The sequence below is a fragment of the Paramormyrops kingsleyae genome, chromosome 4 (assembly GCF_048594095.1).
Source record: "Paramormyrops kingsleyae isolate MSU_618 chromosome 4, PKINGS_0.4, whole genome shotgun sequence".
NCBI classification, from domain to species: Eukaryota; Metazoa; Chordata; class Actinopteri; order Osteoglossiformes; family Mormyridae; genus Paramormyrops; species Paramormyrops kingsleyae.
The window spans coordinates 32,323,537-32,348,458 of record NC_132800.1 but is presented as its reverse complement, the minus strand read 5'-3'; the positions used below and the strand labels follow the sequence as shown (position 1 = coordinate 32,348,458).

At 43.6% G+C, this 24,922-nt stretch overlaps 2 long non-coding RNA genes across 2 annotated transcripts; one reads left to right on the top strand and one right to left on the bottom strand.

Moving 5' to 3' along the window:
* Window position 1: 1 nt before the first annotated feature.
* On the bottom strand, window positions 2-17,368 carry LOC111845889 (uncharacterized). The gene is made up of 3 exons (XR_002838762.2): window positions 17,260-17,368; window positions 2,730-3,003; window positions 2-610 (listed from the first exon to the last, which is right to left on the bottom strand). It is a non-coding gene; the product is annotated as an uncharacterized lncRNA (long non-coding RNA).
* Window positions 17,303-24,412, top strand: LOC111845887 (uncharacterized). The gene is made up of 4 exons (XR_002838759.2): window positions 17,303-17,464; window positions 18,745-18,914; window positions 20,038-20,089; window positions 20,269-24,412. It is a non-coding gene; the product is annotated as an uncharacterized lncRNA (long non-coding RNA).
* Window positions 24,413-24,922: the final 510 nt, after the last annotated feature.

The following is a 24,922-nucleotide window of genomic DNA, read 5'->3' as shown; positions in this document are numbered from 1 at the left end:
CGATAGGTAGCACATTCGAACTATTAATAATATATTTAATTAAGGCACTGTCGGACTATGCTTGCACTGTTACACTATGTTTACATATATGTTTATAAATCATTCTTTAAAATGACGTGCACGTGCTGCCAGACTGCTCCGGTCAACCATCCAGAAGACCAGACGAAAATACAGAGACATATTATAGACAGTCTATTCGGAAAACATCCCCTGCGTGACCACTCACGGTAGCCATTAAAAGAAAAAAGTCTTTCATCTGCGTGTCGGTGGCAGCGTGCTGAGAACCCTCCAGAAAGAATAAAGAGCACTTTCATCGCACATTAGCATCCCGGCTGCAGAGAAGAATCAGACCAACTCCCTTGTGAACAAACACATTCAGGACATCAGAGAGGTTATTTTAAGGAAATGCTGGCAGCGCTGGAACTAGCTTGCTTGGCCTTTGGGTGGGAAATGAATCAGTGATAGCAGACTGAGGAATTCATGGGGCGGCCGGTCCCTCATCAGCTTCCAGCGTCGTTCTTCTTCAGTCCGCCGTTATCTTCTCCACGCCAGGCCGCCTCCTCGATAGCATCTCCGTAGGAACTTTTCTGCTGCCGTTCTTCTCTCTTCCCTTTATTGTCAGAAAAAAAACAACAACAAACGAGCACGTTAGCGCGATTAAGTGGAAGCGGGCTAGTGAGATGAAGAGGAGGGAGAAAATGAGGGAAGCGAGGGAGAGACAAATCGGAGGAAAGGGGTAGTAAGTCAAGAACTGACAGGAGGGTCGCTGATTTCAAAAGATGGAGTGCTTGGATGAAGCTTTCAAGCTTAGAACCATCCAGTCAATAGCAGAAACCTCAGCTTGGCGTGGAATCCAGGCAAGCCTAGTGGCTGATGGGATATCTCTGATTTACCTTGTCCTGGTCTCAAAAACTGTCCTCTGGTAGCATTCCATAAACACACAAAAATCTAGAAAAGAATCGGAACAGAAACTCTGAGAAACTTCCTAAATCTTTTAAGAAGGACAAAGAAACTATTCTGGCAAAGGAACAACATTCTCAGTATCCTGTAAGTTGCTTTCAGAAGTCTAAACGTGTCCACCTCTCCTGGATTAGTAGTTTTTGTTCGTCAGCCATCTGACAGCGATCCGCATGCTAATTCTTCTCGGTTGCTAAAATTGGGCTTCAGTCCGGAGGATTGGTAAGCGGAATCGACCAGATTGCACGAGACGGGCTGGATTTAGTTGGACAGAACACGGCTAAACTATGCCAACTGTGACTCTTTGTCTGTGTTCATCATTTGTATGTTTCGCTCTACATCTCTCTTCAGGAACAGGCCTTAAGTGAGAAATGTGTATGATTGTGATATGATTTATCGTTGCTGTCAGAATACACTCGACACTCCTCAGTCTTGCACCATACTCAGGACACCATTTTTTTATGTCATCTTATTTCTTACATTCTACTGTAATAATCTAACTACTATTGCTAAGTGTGATACGTGCACTAGGACAGCCTGCTGCCTCATTTCGTTGGCCATGTGCACAATGACAATAAAGTTGACTTTGAATTTGAGGGGTCTGTCCTTTTTATTGCATTATTCCAGTGTGGAGGGCCCTTTAAGACGACAAGGCCGGCTACACCGTAGTGTAAATATACCGTAATGAAGGCCAGCTGACAGAGAGAGGCTGCAGGTTGCCAGGTTTGCCAACACACTTGGCAAACCAGCCTGTCTCCAAGCATGTCGCGTCTTCCACGTTCGACCCCTCCGCTGCGCAGAGTTATGTCGCCTTCCACTGAGAGGACTTGGCAAGAGCGGCAGCGAGACGTGGCCGACTGAAACAGCGCCCAGCTCCACCCCCGACAAAAAACAGCCATAATTTATGCACACATTATGGACGTCCCTAGTAACTGATGCTTTTTCATAACTCAAATTCTTCTAACATGGTCATGTGACTCTTTCTCCTTGTTATAGTAGCACAGCAATGTTAATATGATTATAATTAAACTCTATTCCCCACCTGCTCAAATGCACAAGGATCCTTGCATTCTGAAATATGCCATTTTACTCCTCTGAGTCAAACATGGCTCAGAGAAACATGGGCTCGGAGCACATGGTCGGCCATTTATCTGGCACCCTGGAGTCGTTTTTGGAGTCGACTCTACAGGGCCTCACCCAAAGGCCCAACGATGATATTATCGGGATTTGAACAGACAACCTTCCAATCACGTAGCCCTAACCCACAGAACCACAAACAGGTGTCTTCCTGGGCAGTAATCATTCTTAGACAAAATAAAATAAAGCTCGATAAGGTATTATTATGCTGATAAATCACATTTAATAGTCAAGCTACTATGATAAATGAGTTTATAAATATTAACCAATTTAAATTAAACTTCCATATAAAATATCATTACTTTAAAAAGAAATTGTAATACTTAATTTTACAACGTCTATAGTAATATGGGGTGCATGGTTTAGCGTTGGCTGCTGTATGAATCCTGCTTAGAGGGAGATTACAGAAGCTTTAAACCTTAACAGCACTGGGGTCAGAATAAAGTCTCTTTTGTTTACGGAATAAATGACACGTCATGGTGGCTGGAGCAAAACCAGGCGATTCGCAGTGCGATCCGCTATTACTGGTCCGACAGCTGCCAGCGACCCCCCTTGTGATCTGACAGTGGTGCAGTGGCTGAATGGCACTTCAAAAGGTCTCTGGAATTAAGCAATGCTGGGCCCGGCTTACTAACCGTCATTAACTGGAAGGCAGGCTTTCAGGGGTGTGCGCTCACGGGGCTGTCCACTGTCGTTTGTCCCGCAGGGGGTTATCAAGGAAGGAGGACGGGCCGAAGCAGGCCACTGGTTGGAGATTGACCAATCACCTCTGGGCAAAAGGAGCATGGTGTTTCTGATTGGCTCTCTGAGTGAATGACGCTGTCGAGGGACGACGTTGTTTTTCTTGGGGGTATGTATTCCTGCCATGATGCCATCCCAGCGTCCTGATTCGGTTTCACACCTGCAGCTCTGTTAGGAATACGATAAAAAAAAATTTATAAATAGAATTTGTATGACCAGCTACATTGATTAGGTGCATCAGTGGGTAGCTGGAATTTCTTGAACAGCAATAAGTGATGCAGATTGCAGCATAGTCCAAAATTTGGGTATTTCTCATTTAACGACATTGTTAAAATACACACCTGAAACAGAATGCTTTTTTGGCGATAGCATAATTAACTGCAAACTGATTTAAATTCCCTTAAAATCCTCCCAACAAGCTGAAAAATGATGAGCAATTTAGGTCTCATCTAATGCACGTTTCGCATGAAATAAATTAAGAAGGTAAAAAGTACCTTTGTTCCCCCCCCAACTCAAACACCCACGCCTGGTTTTCATTCATTTTGGTGGACTGTAACGCGGTGCGCTACTTATCAAAACTTCATTATTCAGGTGGGTAAATGACAAGCAAATCACCAACATTTAATAAACACGCGTTTTATTATAAACAGCGGGAGTCCATCTCCACCATTGTGCAGCTGAGCACCATAAATAAACAAATAAATAACAGAATCCGGCAATTGTATTGAAAATCATCATATTTATTGTACATAGTTGTTTTATATTAAAGCACGTCAGACCTTCCCAGAGGAGTATAAATGGGCATTGTCTAAATAAATGAAGGCCTTGCTGGCAATGAAAACATTTATTTGTGTAGCATTTCGCACAATGCATTCATTTAATAATTTCTCTGCCTATAATGGATATTTTAACAATGGAGACACGTGGGTTATTTGTTTATTTATTTACTTGCTGCTGATGTTAATTCTGGGTGGCAGGGGGGCTCGGTGGGTATGACTGCTGGCTCATAGGATTTGGGGTTTGGATCCTTTATTTGACGTGTGTGTGTGTGGAGCTTGCATGTTCTTCCCGTGTCACGCTGGTGTCCTCCTGTGGTCCTGAGTCATGCAGATGTGTGCATTGCTGTCCCTATCATAGTGCCCCCCCCCCCCCCATACAATCTGTATGTGCCTTCTGATGGATTGGCCAGGCTGTACCCCCGCTTAGTGACCTGTGCTGACTGTGATATGGTCCAGGTCCCACCACTGTGACCAGGATGACCAGTCAGAAGATCAATGGGTGGTGTCTCCAAAGCACAGATGCCATGAGATATTCTCAGCCGGCTCCAGTGGTCTGTCCCAGCTAAGCTTCATTCCAGCCCCAGTTGGTAGGACAGAGGAAAAGATTGATTCAAAGTTATGCCACATGTGGAGTAAAGATAGCAGTTGAAAAAGCATATAAAACATCAGTCTACATAAAGTAGTAAAATTATTAGGCAACCTCATATATTTCATATTGCTTTGTCACCCTTTGTGATTTTTGAAAGGCTGGGAATCCTGAATTTACTTGTGATTTTCATAAAAGCATTTCATGCAAAAAATATGCCACCCCCCCCCCCTTGTAATTGCTGTCTGGACTTTGAAAAGTAATAGATGCAGGGGGAAAATTGAAGTACATAACACGTACATGGATGGGTTTTTTTTTGTGTGATTTTGAATAAATCCAATTTGCAATGTAATAGATTTATACCTCTTGAAACTGCACCCCGTGGCCCTTCTGTGGCCCTCTTCTGCACCAGGAAGATGCAGGTGCTGTGCGCTGAGAACGCAGACACCAAATCCCTTTACCAGCCGACGACAGGGACTCACATTTCCATGTTCTGTTATCACGTTGAAGAAGCACTTCTAGAGAATTCAGTGTCCTTCTGCCCTAGCTGGGGTCGAGGGAAAGACTTCCAGCTAGCATATCCGGTCAACAAGGGCGCCGCTGGAAATTCTGTGCCCCATGAAGGCATATCACTCAGACCAATCTATGTTACAAAATTTTTAAGGTTTCTGTCTCTTCGGGGCCCTGGAAATCATCCTGACTTTTCCCCTTCTTCGTAGTATCTCTGGCAGTCAAGTGCAGCTCCTCTGTGCTGTCAGCAGTAATCTGTGTTGCTTCATATTCTGCTCTTGTGCTTAGAATCAAATGAGAGCAGTAATCTTGTTCCACTCCTGGCCACTTCAGTGCGTGTACTTGACCTCTCTGTTTACAGCAGGCACTGGTTCTGTCTTGATGGTCTCAAAATCATCACTCCTCCCAGTACAATTTATGCTCTAAATCTGAGACAGTCGGTGTCTCTTTATTATTGATTAATGATATTAAGTAAACACATTACATAGTAAAATAACTGCGTTTCCATCCATCACAGCCCATAATAACACAAAACAGCATTTAAGCCAATCCACCGTGGGACAGAAACCGTTTGAACATTAATGAGCCAGCTGTCACTCAGGGAGTGTTTTGACTACTGAGTCCATCTATTTGGCTTTGTAGACGCCCCTGAATTTTCACGTGTCTGGCAGCGTAGGTGCCCTTCGGAGTGCCATGTCGGCCCGACTGTCACATGAAAGGGCGTCTGCGATGGGGCGTGAGCGGGAAAGTCGCCTCGGGTGTTCCGCCTGCAGGGCCTCTCTGCCTCGACCTCATTAGCGGCCCTTACCGCTCAGATGCTCGCCGTACATTTTAGCTAGTCTTCCTGGACACAACAGTAACTGGTCGCTTTCAGAACTGGTGTTAAAACAAGGCTGTGGAAGAACAGTGGTGGATGGTGGCAGAAAAAATGAGAAAATAATACATTTTACAATTTTATAGTAGCCGATTTTTTCCAAAGAAGAGTTATTTCAAAAACGTAAAATTTTAAAATATGGGATATACTGTCTCCTCTAACTGTATAGACCAGCTGTCTCTGCCTGAAAGTTACTATATTCTTGCGATTCTTTAAATTACATTCATGTTTCATGGCTCCCTTCCCCAGAGTGTTTACAGTAATTAGCATGATCGTTAACTGTTTCATTTTAGGCTGCATGTAATTCCCAAGTTCCTCAGCAGTTCTGAAATTACTACACCCCATAATTCCCTGGGATGCGATGGGAAGTACAATCAAGAGTTTTAAAGTGTTGACTTTCTGTAATTTCCGACAAAGAAATTATCTCTTGCAATGCAAAAATAAAAAAAAAAAATTAAATCCTCGGATGTTCTCAGAGTGCTGAGGAGTTTATCCTGTTCCCTGGTAGGCAAATGCTCAGGGATACAATAGTGTAAAATTTTACCGTTGATGGTGGAAAAGAAAGGAGCAGTTTGTGCAAACTGCAGCAAGTGTCTGTACATAAATTACTGCCTTTATGCTGTGACAGCTGCTCGTCATCTTTCCATCCTTGCATTATAGACAGTGTACTCTAAATTGATGTCTTTTATCAACCTTCTAAGTATGTCGACATATTGTACAGTCAATTGGGAAAAATGGCTAGAAACATTTGCAAATAAAAGAAGAAAAAAAAAACATTGAATGGGGAACTATCTGGTTTTCTCATTCTCCTCATGTGACAGGCAGTGGGCTATTAAATAGCCTCCCCCATTGGGTTAACTTGCAATATTACCGTCGCTTTATCATATAACGACATCTGTCGTATACGAAAGCCACTAGCGACTGCTTGAAATACCGAGCTGCCGGTTGACCGGCGAGAGAAACACGTCTTGTTGGTTTCTCATAAACAGCTTGTTTATATGCCAGCGTGAACCAGCATTCCCGCGGAATTATTTGCACTAAATAGAAACAATTTAATAATTATTCGAAATGAAACGCCCCCATACATGTTTCACAGTATCAAAGGGAGCGCCGTTACTACATGGATGCTCCCACAGTCAACAAGCAAATTTGCAATGATGAAAGGGCAGAGGAATTGCGTTGCTATGGAGGTGGGCCGCACATTTAACTCCCCCCCCCCCCCCCAGGGATCTTTATTCTTGTGGTTGGGGAGGAGATGCAATTATAGGGCAAGGAGTTGAAATGGGTGTTTTTGGGGCAGGGTGGGGGGGGATCATCACCCTCACTCTCGTACTTATCCTTCAACCGCCTACGTCTGAGGAGCTACGACAACAGGACGCATGCAGGATGTCACATGACCGTCAAACGGTCCTTGGCACCCCTCCCCCCCCCCGAGGAATGCGAGTGAAGCCTGACATGTAAATATTTCCTTTGCGAGGCTTCCAGCGCGCAGGAGGGAGCCGTCAGAGCGTCAGTCGGCGCGTACGACGCCTGATGAGTGCAGCATCTCAGAGGGGGTACGCGGGGGGGGGGGTACGCGGCTCGGTGAGAAGCAAACTGTGACATCCCACGCTTGAATTCCGCAGTCGCAGCCGCGTGGGTCTGGTAACCAGGCTCTGGAATATTCTAGAAGCCTAGGCCCTTCCTTTGTCATTTATATGCGGAGAAGTAGATTAGAGCATGGGATTGGGTCACACTCCCTGAATCAGCAGCATCATATTAGCATAAACAACTAGACTTAGATTTTTTCTGTCTGCTGTATCTGGGAATTTTATTATTATGCTGCCAGGCATCCCTGTAAACATGCATGTACGAAATTACGCCTTAGCTTCTCCTTTTATTGTGAGACAGCCAGTTTCAGCCCACAGTCAACAACAATGTTCCTCCACTGTGCCTCACAAATAAACACACGTTTTTTTTGTTTTTTTTTTAATTGAATTACATTTCTGGTGCATTCAGTGATTAAAGAATGCACCTCCCGCTTTGCTGGCTGATTTTGTGTGATTACGGTGCCTTTTCATCCAGAGCCGACCCATGGCCGCGGTCCACCGGGGTTCGCTGTCGGCAACATCAGGCTGGAGTGCCGGCGACGTTGCCGCGGTAACGCGGCCCATTACGAGGCCTGCCCTCAGAATCACGGCTGGGACTGTGTCCTTTTTCCTACAGCGTTTTGGGCCATGTGGGGAATTATGGGGATGTAAAAAGTGCAAGATGCTTATCCCAGACAGCAGAATGCTGCTGTATACTTCAACAAAGTAGTTCTTTGGAGATTCTTTCAGGAATAATTATCTGTAGAAATATTTAACCCCATGAGCAGGATAAGAAGTTAGAAGTATGATTGACAGATAAATATATAAAAAATATAATAAAGTGTATAAAGAAAAATTGGCAAGCATTTGGCAAGCATTCATCCATCGATCCATCCATCCATCCATCCATTCACCCATCCTTCCACTTATTTAATGCAGGGTTCTGTTGAGGCTGGAGCCTTCTGAGGGAACACTGAGCACAAAGTACGGAATGCTTAGGAAGGTGCCCCAGTCCACCAGCGTGTGCACATGCTGTATAGTATTCAAATGCATTATTAGGATGCCTAGTCCAGGTATCCGCTCCACATGGTCTTTAAGAACTGAAGCACACCTTAGAATCTGTGTAGTATTTATTCTTGCTTTATGTAAATAATACGTAAACACATCACTTGGAAAAACGGTTTTTGAAGTGAAAATGGTTTCCAGAGATAAGGTCCACTTACGCAATATATTGTTTGAGGAAACACAGATGTAGCAGGATTTTTTTAGCAGACGAGGGCTGTGGTCGGGGGTTTGCTGAACCTCAGAGTATAGACTAGCTCAGGGTATATACTAATTCAGGGTATAAACTAGCTCAGGGTAAAGATTATCTCAAGGAATAGACTAGCTCAGGGTGTAGACTAGCTCAGGGTGTAGACTAGCTCAGGATACAGACGAGCTCAGGGAATAGACTCGCTCAGGATACCGACTAGTTCAGGGTATAAACTAGCTCAGAGTATAGACTAGCTACTAGACAGTTGCAAAGAAACACAGTTTGTTGACCTGTTCACACGGGCCCACATTGTGAAAGGTGAACAAACGTCTCGAAGGTCCAGGGGTTTTGGAGAGCAAGTCCTGCTGAGATACTGCTCCATTCGGCATCCCCTACACCAGCAAAGAAAGTGCCGTCTCCCAGACACGGCTGCTCAAATTGACCTTGCAATGCATGAAAGTTGCCCCCTCAGGCCAGCATCTCCAGAACGTTCTCATACGCTAACTACTAGTAGAGGCATCTTGTCTACCACATACTAGTCCACCTCTAAGTAGCTTAGCCTGTCCAGGCATGTCTTACATTAGTCTCATACCAGTCTGAATTTCCGAGTCTTACACTTGCCATGGAGCGCCTTAGGACTGTCGTATATCAACAATGTTCTACCTGTCGTGAGCCATACCGCTCTGTCTGTCCTACAGCGGTACCTGTCAGCCTGTCCAGATCAAGGCATTGACTGTTGATGTTTTATGTATGTGTTTTCCAGTCACTGCTTATCTGTTGGATCTCCTCTATCGCTCAACATGCACACACAGACACACACACATGCACTCAGGTGCACGTTTTTTTTTAGCTATCATTGTTCCATCTCCACACTGAACACACTCAGTCTAAAGCAGTAAGACTTGTTACGGCTCGTCAGCAAGACGTATGAAAGTCGACACCAAGAATAGTTGGGGGAAATAAAGCACACTTTTTGGGGGATTTCCTTTCAGGACCTGCTTTTTGGGCGCCTTCTATCCTTTTGGTGACATTTCCATTAAATGCAAAATGTACATTCATATACACTGGAGAGGCAGCTACACGCACTGGAAATATGCAGAAATTTTCAGATTCAAAAGCGGTCCCCAGTTATGGATCTATTCACATCTACTTCTTTGTTCTATCTTCGACACAGACGTATCTCCACAGATGCATAGCACTCACTTCCTTTAAGGTTCCTTTTCCTTGGTAGATGATGTATATGTATATTAATACCAGAAACTGAGAACCTCAGAAATCCAGCGGCTTCCAGATATTGCTTGCTGCTTGGTATTATTATATATTAAACGGCCTATTTATTGCCTCATTACTGGGTGCTAAACTGATTTATTCGCTGCAGTTGCTAAGCCAAGACTGATATTTGTCATTTCCTTGGTGGCCCTCACGCTTATAAAAAGGTGCATTGCTAATTTAGTAGTAAGTTATCTCCTGTCAGAATTTTTTCTTTCCTCTTCCTCTACTGCTTTTCCTAATAGTGTAATATCGCTCAGAGCCCAGTATTACTCCCTCTCGTTGTTATTCATTTCAAATACAGCGGAATTGTCAGTAGAGGAATGACTCAATGCATCCAGGGCTTGGAATTAGCTTGTAACCGGACCTGTGACTGTCTTGGTTTATGTCGGCGCGGCGACTGCGTCTCTTTGTACCGAAAGCTACCAATGCAGTCGTGGGCCGCTCTCGATTTCCCCGGAACGTGACAGTGTTGCCTCTTTGTTTCTGACCGGATCAGACCTGCACTTGTTTCACCTTTGCTTGGTGTAAGAAACCAAATCAGGCAGCTTTCAGATGGCCATGTTTCAGGCTACGGGAAATCCTCCACACTCACATTTCCAGCTAATGTCTCCGCCTCTCCCAGTACCCCCTCAGATTGTCCAGTATCTCTGTGTTAATTATTTTTATATCCCCAATGTTATGATGTTAATGACTTTGATGGTAACAATGACATCATTTAAGCATTGATTACATTAAGGCTCCAAAATAAACTGTTAGCCAAATCAGTGATATAATGTGGGCTGGTATGGCTTCTAAGTATTAGTGTAGATGAATAGTTTAGTAATTTTCTGCATGATGTCGTCTGAAAGTGACAACATTTGTTTGGATTATGTAAAGTCCTGCTTATGAAAGTTTACAAAGACATGGATTCCCTGCTTTGTTCTCTGCATCAGAAACCTAACATTGCCCTCTGAACACGGCCTTTCCTGATTATAGAGCGTTTTGTGCCATTTTGCTCTCTTTGTATAAGCAGAGTTAAATATTCAATAAGAAACATTTGTGTTATGTAACCTATTGTTTAGTTTTGAACAGCTTACATAACTCATTGAATATGATTCCTGCTTTTATGAACTATCTACTCTGTTTGCAAAACTCCAGGAATATAAAAACATACAGTACCAAAAGTGTGAGTAAACCTGTTTTAAGACCCATACACTTGTCTATTATCAAGAGTGCATTCTGATGACTAGATAAAGCCAAATCTCACAGTGGTCATAATCAGGAATAGAGTAACACTAGCTGTCATGTTATTGACATGGAAGACTGGAAACTATACTTGTAACCACAAAGTAAAGGGTTGAAATACTGAGGGTGAAATTGCTGTTGACATAAAATCCATCCATCAATCTTCCAACCCCTTACCCAGAACAGGGACATAGTGAGTCTACACTCTACAGTCTATCCCAGGACACACAGGGCATGAGGAAGTGATGTCAGTCCATCACAGAGCATTATGGGTGATTTGGAGAGCCTACACTACAGCCTATCCCAGGACGCACAGGGCATGAGGAAGTGATGTCAGTTCGTCACAGGGCATTATGGGTGATTTGGAGAGCCTACACTACAGCCTATTCCAGGAAGCACAGGGCATGAGGAAGTGATGTCAGTTCGTCACAGGGCATTATGGGTGATTTGGAGAGCCTACACTACAGCCTATTCCAGGAAGCACAGGGCATGAGGAAGTGATGTCAGTTCGTCACAGGGCATTATGGGTGATTTGGAGAGCCTACACTACAGCCTATTCCAGGAAGCACAGGGCATGAGGAAGTGATGTCAGTCCATCACAGGGCATTATGGGTGATTTGGAGAGCCTACACTACAGCCTATTCCAGGTCCAGGAAGCACAGGGCATGAGGAAGTGATGTCAGTTCGTCACAGGGCATTATGGGTGATTTGAAGATGTTAATGGTAAGAGCTCCACAAACACAGAGACAGAAGTCCAGTCTTGGAAGTGCAAATCACTGTGCCACCCATGAGATAAAATTAAATTTCAAAACAACATAAAAACTTTAAACTTTAAAAACAAAATATGGCAGCTTGCAGAGCAGAAAGTGGTTCAAAATAACTTTGGGTTGACGATGATGATGAGGATGATGAGGATGATGATGATGATGAGGATGATGATGTGGTTCCAACATATGAGCCGAAATGGGCAGATTTTCAGAAACACTTTACTTGAAGGGACACAAATAATGTAATATTATGCTACTATACATGTATTAATTAACCACAGACTAAGTCTTAGTTTGATACCTATTTCATTTTTGTTCATTAATGAAACATGATGCATCTCAAACAGTTACTATGTTTGTTACTATACCTGTTAATTCTGTAAACCTTTGTGAAATACTGAAGGAACAAGTAATGAATAACATAAGTTCATATTTAATTAATCATGATGCAACTTTTATCATAAGTAGGTAAATGCTCTCCTTCACTTATCTGAATAACGGGATCCATTATCAGAGGTTCTCCACTTAATTTTGGAATATTTCTGCTTTCTGCGCAAATGTCGATTCTCAAAGGGTCCATCGCCTTTGAATTAACTTTGAAACGGGTGAAACAGTAAGGATACAACCAACCACAGAGCCAGTCGTACTATGTGAACATTCATGGACATTGTGCTGTTAAATCTGTTAAATTAGAGAATGTGTAAAACTGGAGGATTGCTTGAATCCTTCAACCATGTCTTACAACTGCACTTTGTAACTGAAAAAGCTTTAAAAGATAAAAACTAGATTACCCAGCATAAGTGATATTCTTGTTCATTTAACAATTCCTAAGGAACTCTTTACATACTATGCAAGATTTAAAGAAAAAACCCTTTACCGTGTATATTTGTTTTAATATTTTATTTTATTTAACATAGTGGAAAGCTACAAGAAATCTTCGGTCCCAACACAACACAATTAACAGAAGACAGACAACAATTTCATTCTTCGGTATAGCAATATTATAGATTCGGTTACTTGCTAAACACCATTTGACTGATGCACTTTTATTTACATAATCACACTGTTTAGAAAATGGGTCAGATGTTGCCTCAAGCCTGTGCAGTTAATTTCAAATCCGCCTTTATTATTGAACTCCTTGGTCCTCCTTCACTGGCTTTCACGTTGATAACTAAACGGCTGAAATTCCTCTCCCACGATTCTATGTCAGTGGAACTCACATCAGTTGTAACTTATTAACTAGCTTTAAAGCTAAATATTGAAATAAAAATCAAAGACCAACATGGATTGTCTTCCGCTCGAGTCTGTCTGTGACATGGCGTTGCCCCCGGTTACACCCCTGCACACAGTTGCCTTGTTGAGATATTTATGTGAGGATCTTAAACAATCTTCACGTTCGTCGATCAAACCTGCTCTCTCTGTATGATGAAACTAGGACTATTGCAGTTTTTGTCTTTCGTTTTCTGACATGTGACAGATCATATAGTAGCTCGGAGGCATACATTTCTTTAACTTCGCTGTTTCTCCCTGGGGGATGTGATTTAAACTGCTGTATATACATGCATTGTTTGAGCAAGGACATCCGTTTCTATAAAAGGCAATATTCTGAATGTCTTTGATGGCTTAGGCAGTAAATCCTCCTCGAACCTCCCTCAATAGGTTTTCAACACGGCTGACCTTGAGAACCCCCCAAGCCTTGCTCTTTTGGAGATGTTCTGATCCAGGCAGTTGGCCATGATGATGTGGCTCTTGTCAAGGTCACTCAGGTCATTACCCCTGGCCATTTCTTCTGCATTCAACATGTCCACTACGGGTTCAGAATGTTGGCTGATTTCCTGTTATATCTCAGACTTTGACATGTGCCATTTTTTATGACATAGTCTATGTTATTCACTTCATGCGGTGGTGGTCATAATGTTTTGATTCACCGGTGTACATATTATGTGATGAAGAGTACACATCCAAATTTGTGCCATTGCACATCTAGATCTGTGCCATTGCACATCCCGATGTTACACATCTAAATTTCATTCAGAAGTTAGCTGTAAAAGTGAATCTATAAGGAAGCCATCAGATATAGTGCACCCAGAATCGGCAGATATTTCAGGATGGTGTCTGAATTTTCTTGCATTTCTCAGTGCTATAATATGTCCAGAGATCCAGTCTGGTTATCATGAGCAAAGATTTTGTAAAGAAACATAAAAGTGCTATGCTGTCTGGTTTGCTAGAAAGAAACTTTGATGGATCCACCTTCTCCTCAACCTGACTCTGAATTTGCATGAATCTTAGAGATTTGTAGAGGCTCACAATGCTTTGAAAAGGACATTGAGTGTTTGTAGATGAAAATAACAAGACATTCTCCCTTAAAGACAAAAGACGTGTTTGTGTTAATGGTGTTACGCAGGAGCACAATCGCCATCACTATAGTCTGATAAAAGATAAAAGAAGAAAAGCAAATAATTCTGGACTGACAAATGCATGAAGGCCAAGAATTAAGATTTATTTAAAGATAGGTGAGGTGCATAAGAATCCATGTGTTTGACTGCTTTTTAGTCCGGACTTTAAGTTGCATATATTTTCAGAATAAAGGGAATGCCAGTAATATTTTAACAGCTTACAAATTGCAAAAAAGATTTTTAAATTCAGATTAGAAGATCCAAAATTAATAATAAGCCTTCATTCTGGTGTTTAATGACTGATTTGTTCACGGAGAATGAGAAGAATTATGAGGGATTGTGCTGAATTTCATCAAATGTTTGTGTTATAAATGTGATCACCATGACTGATAGCAATCAGCCATACGGAAATTACTGAATGTTTATTGGGTGGAACAGGGCGTTGGGGTCAGCCTGATAACAAGTTCTGCCCCAAAGAAACTCTTTTAATCATGCTTAACTGACCCTTACAGACCCTGGTATACAGGGACTAGGTAGACTAAGGAAAAGAGACGGTTCATTTTCTCCAGCACCCATAGTTGATTTAGTTTTGCCGCCAGAACCGAATTAAGGATTGTGCATTCAGAAATCCTTTCCGCACACCACTGTCGTACTGAGCTGCTTTCTTTGAACTTGTAGCCTTCCGGTTAGCTTTAATGAGTCTGGCTGTTCGCTTCTGATCTCTCTCATTAACACAGTATGTTTGTCCACAGAAATTCCATTGACTGGTTGTTTCTTTGTGTGTGGGACCATTCTCTGTGATCTCGAGACACCGTGGTGCGTGAATGTTCCCAGGAGTGTGGCTGCAATCACCTCTTATGGCAGCAGTAACACCACATTCAAAATCACTAAGATCAGGCACCTCAACTGGTCTAATGGGCAGACAGTCACCAACACAGTATTCGCTGTTTGGAGGAGAGGGAGTTTGTGTTATTGAGCTGGTTTACCTAATAAAGTGGCCACTCAGTGTGTGAATACGGAAACCCGCCCCGTCTTAAAGAAAGAGACAGATTATCTGTGTTGAGATGATGAGATAGAGAATGGAGAAGATTACCATTGAGTTGTAGTTCGTTCAGGCATTTATACAGACAGAGGCTGAAGATGTTCTGTTGTTTCTGGTAAGAGCTGCCCATTTGGTAGAACTACAATCGAATCCCTCAATTTCTACCTTGCGTTGCACACACACAGACTCCATTCCACAATTGTAGTCCTTCTTTGTTGTTTTTTTTTACAATTAAAATGCTATTTTCTGTTCCAAAGTAACTGGGACCAAACCCTCTTGCAGCAGTGACCTCTGATTACCGCCACAGCACTCCACAGAATCCAGAGAACGTTCCCTGGGTTCAAATCGATGAAGCTCCATCCTGGGACTATGCTGAGTCGGGGAGGAGAGACATGCGGTTATTCCATAAAGCGAGTGCAACGTTGGCCTCATGAAATTAACCTGGCACTAGGAGAATGCTGCTGTGCAAGTAATGGAGACAGAATCAGAAAAAGTCCGGAGGGGGAATTCTCCAGTGCCTTAATAGTCCGGCAGATTCCCTGTGGGGTTTCTCCAATGTGAAACTCTTGGCCGTCATCCACAGTGTGGGAATCAATGCCACGAAATACCACTGCCACATGCCCCGTTATTTTTGCATTCCACTTTTGAGTATTTTTGATTATTTTCATTTCAATATTCTGTCAGCAATATGTCACTCATGTCAGCGAATTCCACACCAGTGCGTTCTGGAAATGCCATCCACTTTTAGTCTAAAAGCACCTGGTGCAGTATGGGCTGGTGCTGACAAGGGTGCAGCAGAAAATCTGCCCTGAAACCAGTTCAGACTCCAGTCTTCTTCTGCACTTGTGCAGCTCTGGAGATGGGCACCATTGCCTCTGCCCTCCTGACAATGGGGAAAAAGAGAGCCAGCACCAGTACGAGAACCTGACAGGTCCCACACCAGAGGTGGATAGTTCAGGTCCAGAAAGTAAAAATCTGGACCAAGATTTTGTTTCCACCAGCCAGCTGAAATCTCCCCTTTGTCAGGAGAGCAGAAGCAATGGTGTCCATCTCCATCTCCTGGAGCTGAACTGTCCACCTCTGGTGTGGAACCTGGTGTGGAACCTGGTGTGGGACCTGCCAGGTTCTCGTACTGGTGCTGGCTCTCTCACGGGTGTTTCTCAATATGCGTACTTGACCGTACTTGTGTTCTCGCTTACCCGTTTTACGTCATCTTCCATTGCCAAAGACCAGTTCCAATACTAAGAACAGAAGTACAGAGGATGGTAAGAATCCACAGATGTCGTTCTTGCTCCACCCCAAATATCAAGGATGCATCGGTGACCAATCCCATGATTCATCGTGCCCCGAGTTCACTCTTGGGAGACAAGTTAGCAGGACCGTTCTTGCCAAGACCTCAAGTGTGATCAGTGCCTTCAGCAAGTCCTCTGACGTCATAGGCTGAGTCAGAGTTCTAGCAGTCAGTCACCAATCAGATGTGAGATGGTAAGCTAGAGGGGCTTATATCGCCCATCAGTCATCTCAAACATCCATGCATGTCTAACTGCTCTGGCCCGCAGTTTCAAATGTTTTATTTTTTTAATTAGTGCAAAGATCAGTGCTCGTTACTGAGAATTAAGTTTACCGTCTTCATTGCGTTTGGTAACCACCCCTATCCATGAATAGTCAGTGACACATTTAACATTTAAGAATTTTCTCAAAAAATTAATTTAATAGCTAAGATTTAACTGACCTTGGTATTTTTAGCAGCTCATTAATTCATTAACACTTATTAAATTGCTATGATTATTTAAATGTTACGAAAATGACTATGGGCAGAAAGATTATTATGATACACTCTAAATTATAACAAGCCGATCATACTCTTTATGTTACAGCCAACAGCCTTTGCTAAGTACCAATGCTCTTGTAACTGAGTAATTAGCTTGGTGTCCCGGGGAGAATACATCGGTGGCAAACACAAAATAGACGGGAAAGTGAACAAAGAGGAGATCTTTGGGGAAGAGGTAATCATTAGGCTTATTCAGCTTTGGCTGTGGTTGGGGGGATAGCATGTAGCTTTAAAACAGACCTCTTCCCGATAGCCTCTGAAAGCTAACGCTATGTGTCATGCCCACATCTGCTGCATGCCAAGTAATTAAAGGATTAACTTACACCTCTCCCTCTTAATACTGCTCTGTAGATCATTTTCAGCATTTATACCGCTTTTTAAAAAGCTGCGACAGCTGCTATCTACCCTGGTTTTGGTCCTCATCGCATCCAGCTTCTTAGCCGCTATGCTACACGCTACGCTACGTCGAGATAACGAGATATGCTGCTCACAGAGGCGACTTCCCTGGAAGCCATGTTAACACGAGAGGTTAGTCCAACACCTCCTACTCATGACTGCAAAGCAGCAAAAGCTCTAGGCTACCAGTCACTCTCTTTATTTATTTGACTTCAGAGCAGGAGGCTAAGTTGAATCCCTTTTTATGTTGGACCTTAATAGTGTACGATTAAAGCCGCATGAACTATATTAAATCATTTCTCTTACAGTTTCGCAAGTGAACTTCAGTCCTCCATTGCACAATAACTACTTAAGTACTTTGGCAGTTTCACTATTCTACTGCCATCTGCAATACCGCAGTAATTTCCTACTCATATTCTGATTCATGCATGACTTTACAAAGACATTCATTCATCTAGGATTTAAAACGTAATACTATGGTTTCATCTCCAGTCTATTTAGAGAATATACCTCAGATTTGTCAAATTTTATGTTTGACTTCAAAAAATGTCTGCATACATCAGTGGTTAAGATGAGACTCATCAGATGGTTAAGATGAGACAGCTCATTTTCATTCTCAGAACAAGTCACCTGTCTTGTTTTATTAAGAAAACATTTCAAGCGTTCAAGCTACAGATTCCAAATAATGACGGGCATCTTCAAGGAGAGATACTGCAGAAATCTGCATGTTTAGAATACGAGTATAATTTTCCTATTATAACTTGTTTATTCATTACTGGGCAACATCATTTCAAGTCCGAAGCTCAATTTGGTACAATAAAAGGTTGGTTTTTTTTTCCTTAAAACCTTTGCTGGTTGCAGTCTTGTCACTGTGCGGAAAATTCTCTTTTTGCCTGTCCCCATATTACTCTCTATGAGACGCAGAGCCAGGTGAGAGCAAGCTTGGGGTGTCACAGTATAGGGACTGGGGTGCGGTACACCTGGAGGTGGGGGGGGGGGGGGTAAGGGGCTTGCTTGAGGGACCACAGACATAGGATGACTTAGTCGAGGCTGGGGCTCGACCCAACAACCTTCTGAACCCAGGCTACAGAGGCTGAGCCTGCTGAGCTACACACCACCCCCGCAGGGTGTTGTTACAGCGGAGACGGTTTTGGAAGATGGTTAGTAGTCTGCCTTTGGATGGGCTGCAGCCATCCGTCTCCCCCCGAAACCGCCACAGTCCCCAGCTTGACGACAGCGGCCGCATCCCAGCGTTTCTGACAGTCCCCTAGTCTCGCCACCGCCCGCTTCTTATCCGTCGACTGAAGTGACTGGCTGTGTTTGCATAGGGGGGCGGGCAGACACACGTCTCCACACGTGTGCACACTCGTTACGGCGCCACCCGCTGGGCACTCTCCTTCTATCCGTGACAGCCGTTACCTGCACCCGACGCCACGGGCCGTCAGGCGCCGTCAAATCCGATTGGCTGTGACCATGACAACGGGAGCGGCACTTGCTGACTTTTCGGCAGACGTCAGGAAGCTGGATCTTCCGGCCGAATGTGAATGGACGCGGAGCGATTGAGGATTCTGCTTCCCTGCTGGTACGCTTCACCGCTTCACACCGCCGGCGATGTGCTAACAAGTGCACATAAGCGGCTTCAGCTCTTCGCTATCCCACATGGACGATCCACATTTTACAGCGTATTTAGCCTCTCTTAAAGTCATCTGCTTTGCATTTTTTTTCTTCGAGTCAGCTCTTTAGTAACAAGTAGACCAGCTAATATTAATTAAAACATTTGCCTTTAATTATGAGAATGTGGCGTGAATGTTGTCGCTTTGACATCACACCTGCCAGCAAGCAGTAAATTAGATCATAATGTATTGTTTCTTGTTGAAAAATATTTAATTGTTTTTACGAGAGAGAGCTCGAGAGAGGGAAAGGATTGTAAGCATAATACGGATTCAGGAAGCACAGTTCTCCGATACCAGTGTCACTCAGGTTAAGACACAAACAAGTGTAATCTATCTGTGTTGTTTATCCCTGATGCCTCTAAAATGATGACAGACACCCAGTGACAGAAAGTCTGTCTTTTGCCACGTGGCATAACAGTGGCTACACAAACCACACACTTAGCATCCTCTGTATGCTCATTTGGGAGGTTCAACACAAGCTTGGCTGTCCCGTTTGCTTGAAAACAGTTCTTAGATTGATTATTAAGTCATCTGAGTGATTGCATGTGGTGTTACGGTCTTTAGAACAGTGCAAAAAGGTAACACAATGCTAATCGGGAAATGGAAACATACCCAAGATAGTCTGTATGTCACCAAGTAAACTGCGCCTGATTTCAGCTACTCTTTGCAAAAATATTCAAAACGCAAAGTGTAATTTAAATAAAAAATAATTAAGCTTCCAGACAATTTAGCTGGGCAGTTAATTACGATAAGTAATTCCGACGCAGTTGAAATCTAAAAATGATCTGTGCAATTGGATTGATATTGGATCTGAGTCAGAGCCTTCTGGAAAAGTCTAATGGCCTGCTAAGGTGACATATTAGTCAATCAGCCTCCACGGTGACAATGACAAAAGCGTGCGTCCGTGTTTAATTACACCGGAGTGGCGCGTTCGCACCTCCCCTTCAGCAAGCTGCAATTAAGCTGTCCGGCACGTTCCGCCAGACTCTGCTGCCAAGACTCCAATGTAATCCATGAATCTCATTTATTTAGATTCGTGGTCTGAAATGGGTCGTGCTCCAGCAAGCTACCGAAAAAAATGAAGGTAAGCAAATGAACAGAAAAGGGAATACAAGATGGGGAAAATAGACACAGATTTATAGGATTGAAAACTGGCAAATGAATATGGCAGCGTGCTTTCTGGGCCAAAAAAGAAAGAGATTGACATTCTCACAAGCAGCTGAGCAACACAAATGTGTAATACGGTTGTTTTTTTGTGTCTAGAACCACGCAAGATGGAGGTTCTACTCTAATGGCCAAGCACATGCCTGAGGCAATGGATGCAAGTGGTCCTGCGTGGAAACAGTTGCGCTCGTCTCCTCACATATGGTGCGCAATCCCACAATGCAATGCAGGATGGTGCCAGCAAATAGAATGTCCTTAATTACTGTACCAGGCCCAACAAAAGCACCGTCAACAATGGCCGGTTGCTTGTTCCAATCACAGGAGTTGGCTACAGTGCGAGTTCATCCACAATACATCTCATTCAGCCTCTGACCTTGATTCTCAAAGAGCAAGGTTAGCTAATGGAGACACAAGGTCTTCCCCCAAGAATACGTAAATAACTCCTGCCGATTTCCGGTTATAATATTATTGCCGCCATCTTGTCAGTTTGCCCGTGACACGTAGAGTGTGCCTTTATGGGTCTCCAGGTAGCATGCATGTTTTTAATGACGAGTATATTACTTTTTGAGTTACTTCCATACATTTTGCCCTTATGGCCGCATGTCCGTTTCACAAATCTTCCAAAGCAGTTCCTGTTTTTGTGTGTTATCCTTTGGGTTGTAGTAGTCTTCTTTCCAAAACGCCGCGCTCACGCTCGTACGTGACGACCGAGTGCACCTTATAGGCACCAATTCATCAGGCCCCGTTGCCCCATTTAATAAGCTAAAGTCAAATTTAATTTATTTTACTTGTAAATCTTCCGGTAGAATTATGGCCCCTTAACAGCTTTGTGATGAACCTTCGTGTTTTACTACGTCATTTATTGCCAAGAATAAAACCCTTTCAACCTTTCCTAGCTGGCAAGCAGAGTGAAACCGGGATGCTTTCACTGCCTGACTACAAAGAAACATGAAAACCTCAAGTCTTAAACCTCACTTTAAGGTCATTAGGATCCCAAAGGTCATGGCTTCACCTCCCAATAAGGACATACAATGTCATCCTTCCCTCAACTGTAAGTTGCTTTGGATAAATACATCAGATAAAAGCGTAAATATTTAAATTAATCAGCAGCAATTTTTCTTTTTTAAAATTGACTATAAATTAATTTGATCCTTAATATATTATGCATATAATAAAACGTTATGGAAATGTAATAAAATTGTACATTAAACAACTGGTCGAAATAAAAGTAAATAAAAACACAAGCATTTAAAAAATGCAAAATATAAAAATTGAAAAATAAAAATTTGCATGCCTAAGTACATGTACTCAGTTAAAGAAACCAGATCCAAAACCAATTAAAATGAACCACAAAATATTATGAGTCCCCTCACTTGTTTATCTCTAAGTCCTCCTCCATCTTTCTGTTTCGAGAATAATCACCCTCCAGCCATGTTTCCAAGCGGTAAATGAGAGTTGGCTGTCAGCGATCACGCACGCCGCTGTATAACGAGGGGAAAGTCGCGGCGGATGGAGAGCTCTCCCCCGCTGTCTCTGCGCGTGGTGACCGTCAGGTGTAGCGCTTGTCATCTACGTGACAAACTGGCTGACACGTTTTCAGGTCCTGGACAGCCTGTCGCCTGTGGGTGTCAGTTCCCACCCCCCCCCCCCCCCCCCACGTACACGCCACCTGATCATATCCTTGAAATGGATACTGATTCTACTGGTTGTTACAAACATTCATTATTCACATTCATATATTAAAGTTTCGAGCTTGTCGCTCATTGTAAGCTAGTGAAAGCCATGGGCGTTTGAAGATATTTAATGCTGAAGAATCTTATGTGGTCAGCAGGGCTGGTACATCTAGCAGCAGTAAAGTAAGCACTCGATGTTAAATTGCTGAATGGCATGCTGAAGTGCAAAAACTCCCCAAAGTTCCTCCCGTTGTCCAAAGACATACAGTTATAATTACTGTAGCTAAATGTGCGAGTGTGTGCCCTGTGATGGACTGGTATCCCATCCACGGTGCCCCCTGCCTTGTGCCCTCTGATGGACTGGCATCCCATCCACGGTGCCCCCTGCCTTGTGCCCTCTGATGGACTGGCATCCCATCCACGGTGTCCCCTGCCTTGTGCCCTCTGATGGACTGGCATCCCATCCACAGTGTCCCCTGCCTTGTTCTCTGTGATGGACTGGCATCCCATCCACGGTGTCCCCTGCCTTGTGCCCTCTGATGGACTGGCATCCCATCCATGGTGTCCCCTGCCTTGTGCCCTGTGATGGACTGGCATCCCATCCACAGTGTCCCCTGCCTTGTGCCCTCTGATGGACTGGCATCCCATCCACAGTGTCCCCTGCCTTGTTCTCTGTGATGGACTGGCATCCCATCCGCGGTGTCCCCTGCCTTGTGCCCTCTGATGGACTGGCATCCCATCCACAGTGTCCCCTGCCTTGTGCCCAGTGATTCCTGAGATCCAGACTTGCTGTGACCCTTCGCTAAATATGTTGTTGTGTATGACACATTCTGTCATAAAATCAGGCCACCTACGGATTTAACAAATACAAATAGTTCCGAGGAAGTGAATGAAGGGGGACAGAATGCAGTACTGACATATTTGGGGATAAGAAGAAGTGGTTTTATTACTTAACCAGTAAGTCGGCACTTGGAGGGGAGACTCACCAAGGGCGCCTTCTTTTCACAGGGATTCTGTTCATTTATTTATTTCTTTGGTCGTCTGTTTCTTTATTGTTACCTTATGTTTTATATTTAGTGTCGCGATCTTATTAACTCGTGTTTGGTGTCCCAAAGTGATAATTCGGAATGTAGCCCCTCCCGGCACCCCCACGCCTGCAAAACCCGAGGATTCTCAGCCTCCTCTTCCTGCCTTCAAATGTTTTTTTTTCCAAGGTGAAGAGAAGAAAGCCACGCTGGTTTTCAAAGCCTGACTCCCCCCCCCCCCCCCCCCCATTTATCCATTTGTCTGTTTATCTCACGGGGAGAGTGTGAAATGATTAACATTTATGGTTTTTTCACATCTCACGCTTTGAGCTTTGAAGTCGGATTTGGCTGCTGGCTCATATTTATGGTCAGTCCCTATGCAGACTCCATCTGAAAGCAAAGAGATGAGACCCTTAGATAGCTGTGAAACTCTCCCGCTTTGTTTTATACTCTGTCTTTGTTAAGTTATCTTTAAGGCTGTGAGACTTTCACTTTAGTTCTGGCAGTGCTGTTAACAAAGAAGCCGGATAAACTGATCATAGACAGAGATTTTTTTTCAACAATGGCAGTGAAAAACTACCCCTTTCTATTCTCTTTGCCTCATGGTGTTTGCTTTTTAGGACGTCTAGTTATATACTGAATTTAGGAATTTATTCTTAAGAAATTTAAATAATAAACCTCTTAGTTATCTATACCAAAATCCAAACATTTCTCAAACTTATAGCTTAAATAATTCAGTGGTACCAAGTTGTGCCATAATCAGGGGTGTATATATGAGGGCGGAGCCACAGGGGCACTGGCTTCAGCTGGAAGCTGATTGGCTCTCTCCATTGTCACTCAACAATATAAAATATATCATTGGCTAATGTGTGTGTATGAATTATGTCCCCTATTATGCTGCCCATCTTTAAGAATCCTAGAATTGCCCCTGGACATAATTTGAGGTATATAACCAATGTAACTTTGATGGATGGCCTACCTAAACCATCATGGCCATTTCTGAGCTTACAATAACAAGGTATCTCCGGAGATTTGAGGCAGCAACCTTGAGGTCAAGGAGACGAGTCTTTCACTGCTGTCCCACTCACACTGTCTGCTTGCCTCTGTGGAAACAGAGATATCAAGTAATCTGGTCTCTCAACCGTTTCCCGTCCCTGCAAAGTGGAGCAGGCAGCTGGTGTGTGTTCCAGGCAGCCTGGTCTTCAGGATGTGTCCTAAACAGTCAGACAGAACTCTGCTGCCGGTTTCCAGGCCTGGAGCATTTGGGGAAGGAACAGTCCGACAGATCTATGTGAACATAGAGAAGGAAAGACCTGAATCCACAAAGGAAATGAAATCCTTAAATCCTTCTGGTTTTCAGCAGAATGATCTTGAATGTTCATGGGAAATAAATTCACACAAAGGATCAAAACACGATCTGATGATGATAGATAACAATAATGCCTGTCACATTTATAAGATTAATATTGTAATATCTGTAAACCTTTGGCTGAATAATTAGATGCTTATGAATGCATACAGAAATGAATCTATCTATCTATCTATCATCTGTCTGTCTATCTATCTAATCACTGGATGTCTTTTTCAGCTGATGCCTTTACATGAGGCATTCAGTGTCACTGACCGGAATTACAAGCCTCCCTCCAGTGACACGGCAAAGCCAATTTGTCCCATTATCACCAGTACACCAGGTTAGGGGGTTAGGGTGCCGTGTCCAAAGCAGCCCTATTAGCAATTACAAACATCTCAGGACCCACAACGGGGGCTCAGATGCAGAGCGGAGCACGGGCACCAAGCTGCCAGTGCGGAGGCCATGCTGCTCGCGTGAAGAGCTGTCTAATGCAATGTTCTCCAGGGGATTGGAGGTGGATGAGAAGGTGGGACTGGGCCTCCTCATTCGTATGGAGCTGCCGCTGCCTCCGGACGATGATGGACCGGAAGGCCCCGTTATTGACCTGTCCCGGGTGGTGCGTGTTTTTGGGAAAAGCAGGAGCAGAGAGGACTGGTTTTACGGGCGTAAGCTAGTGTGGAATGACGAAGGGGGCTGTGTTTCCG